Source organism: Cebus imitator, unplaced genomic scaffold (genome assembly GCF_001604975.1).
Source record: "Cebus imitator isolate Cc_AM_T3 unplaced genomic scaffold, Cebus_imitator-1.0 Scaffold831, whole genome shotgun sequence".
Taxonomy (NCBI): domain Eukaryota; kingdom Metazoa; phylum Chordata; class Mammalia; order Primates; family Cebidae; genus Cebus; species Cebus imitator.
Genome location: NW_016108146.1, coordinates 274,039 through 276,552, shown reverse-complemented (window position 1 = coordinate 276,552; position 2,514 = coordinate 274,039). Strand labels below are relative to the sequence as shown.

The 2,514-nt window shown below is 44.5% G+C and overlaps 1 protein-coding gene across 2 annotated transcripts in view; it reads left to right on the top strand.

The window, feature by feature from the left end:
* Positions 1-1,646: 1,646 nt before the first annotated feature.
* The window catches only part of LOC108297710 (neuroblastoma breakpoint family member 15-like), a 12,077-nt gene continuing 11,209 nt past the window's right edge, over positions 1,647-2,514 (top strand). For both annotated transcript variants that reach the window (XM_037735541.1, XM_037735542.1), the window contains exon 1: positions 1,647-1,723. The gene's annotated coding sequence lies outside the window, so the exon portion shown is untranslated. The remainder of the gene's footprint in view (positions 1,724-2,514) is intronic.

The window sequence follows — 2,514 nt, the reverse complement described above, 5'->3', positions numbered from 1 at the left end:
AGAGGCACGCTTTCCAATGGGATTGATCCAGTCCTCCTTGCTTCACTTCCACATGAATTCTGGGCAGCCCAGGGTCACACCCATTGCACCCTCAACTCAGGCAAGCCCAGAAAGCAGCCAAACATAGGAGACGTGGGCTACAGAACAGTCTTCCAAGTCCCAGGCTCACAAAACCTGGGTGGCGATGAAAGCTGAGAAAGTGAGGAGGTGGTTCAGGGGATCGCTCTTCCCTACTCGTTCCTGTCATCTCAAATTCACCTCCTACTGCACAGCAACACGGAGGACCACAACCACCCCTGACCATCACCTTGATGTTACGGTGTTTAGTTAGTGGGATGCAACCACACCTCAATGGTGTTAGACCAACTCAGAAAAATATCTGTCAAACAGTATTCCATAAGGACCGCTCATGGCCTTGTTATTTTCAGTATATGGGAAAAAATGAAATGAAAACAAGAAAATCATATCAGGTTTACAAGACTTCCCAAGATAGATGGTCACACATGCTTTCAGGAGATCTCCATAGAAATGATTTCAATGACTTAACACCTTGAAAAGAGCTCTTCTGGGACTAGAATGACATCTATAAGTGACAAGCGTGAGATGTAATGTTCAGTCACATTAAAAAAGCAAATCATCCCACATGGAGGAAGCTTTGGACATAGGAATGTCAAGCTGGTCTTAAGTGTAGTGAAAAGTCTCTTCTGCCACAAACATCAGCGTAGTGATATCTGCCAGTAAAAAAAAACTAAATCAGCATAACCATGGGATACAGCAAGAAGAATATCGAGCCAGGAAAGAAAACATTTTTAAGAAATGAATTATTCATTCACTTTCTAGTGGATGCAGAAAAAACTGCAGCAGACTCAGAGGATAACATGGCAGTGTAATAGGTTGATATGTTAAACTTGTGGAGAAGCCTTCAATTCTGTTTTAACATATGAGAAGGAGGGATGACTGACTTCATGACTAGCATTAAGAAAATATCACATGTTGGGAAACTCTTTCTGCCATGATGATTTTATACACATAAGAGATGAAAAGTGAGGCACATGCTTAGATATATTGGGAATGAGATGGGACTGTGGCATTGTCACAAGTGTCACAAATACTGAGTGACTGATAGAGGAATGGTCCCCATCGGTTGTGACCTCAGGTGAGACCAGGAGGCCTGTGTTTTAGCAAACCCTGGGCAATTGGAATGAAGGGCTCCTAAGATTCCATGACACGCCCAGCTTCGAATTCTGTTATTGCAACAGCAGACCGTTACCTGGGACTCTGGCCACTATCTCCCACACTCTTGTCAGAACCTGAGCTACAGGCAGTGCCTTCAGCTCCCAGCTGAAGCATTGCGAACCTTGTTTTTGCGGTTAAGGACCCTAAAGTGCTGTGAGGATCAAATTTTTCTCAACAGTAAGTTAAGAATTTGAGTTGTTGACATCCCCCAGTCCTGATTAAACCTATTTGATTTCCAGTTTTTAACCCATCATGTGTTTGGATTTCTTCTCTCCAGTCCCTGGCTGTACCTGTGGTGTCCCAAATGTCAGCATGGCGACATCTGGCGGGACTTGTTCCACGAAAACCACAGAGGTGAACTTTCCACATACCATCGACAATTCTTACTCCCAGCAGACAGAGACCAAACAGAATATCAGAGACAGCAAAACTAGACTTCTTATGAGCCAGGTGGCCTACTTGTAGAACTACCAGCTGAAGACATACAGTAAGTTCTATAGGTTGACCACCACGAAACTGATGAATGAGGTCCTGTCTTGTCTCGAGAAACTAACCATTCTCTTCATCAAAATTAGTTTCATTCTTCCCATACTTGTAGAGAATAGCAATGGGTATTTCAACATTTAGTTAAAGATGGAAGACAGAGGACAAAGTATTTAGCAACATTTCCACGTCTGCAGTAAGGTGGGTGTGGGACTAGGGTTACAATGCCAGCTATTGATTTCTGACACAGGCACAGAACCACTTGTTTTTCTCAGCAAAAGGCTAAATCATGTTTACAGGAATCCCCTCTGTACCATATAAGATCCTGCAGACAAGTAACATCTAGTCTGTTGGTCTAAATGTCTGGGGCTCTTAACTTTCATTTGGCTCCAGTTTCTGCTGAGGCCCAGTAAGCAAAGCTGTGTTCTGGGGACACTGGGGAAACACAGTGATAGCACACAGTACCTGCTGTGAGGGCTTGAAAGGAACCCTGCTCCTAATAGAACCTGTGGTATGTGTAAGTGGCACCATCAAGAGCAGGGAGTACCCTGGTACTGGTGCCTCAGCCTCCCAATTAGCTGGGATCCCCAGTGAGCACCACCACACCTGGCTAATTTTTGTATATTTAGTAGAGGTGAGGTTTCACCATGTTGGCCAGGCTGGTCTTGAACTTCTGAGGTCAAGTGATCCGCCCTCCTGGGCCTCCTAAAGTGCTGGAATTCCAGGCGTGAGCCACCATGCCAGCTCCACAGATTCTTTTTTAAGTAAGGTTGTTAGAATTCATCTGTTGGTCCA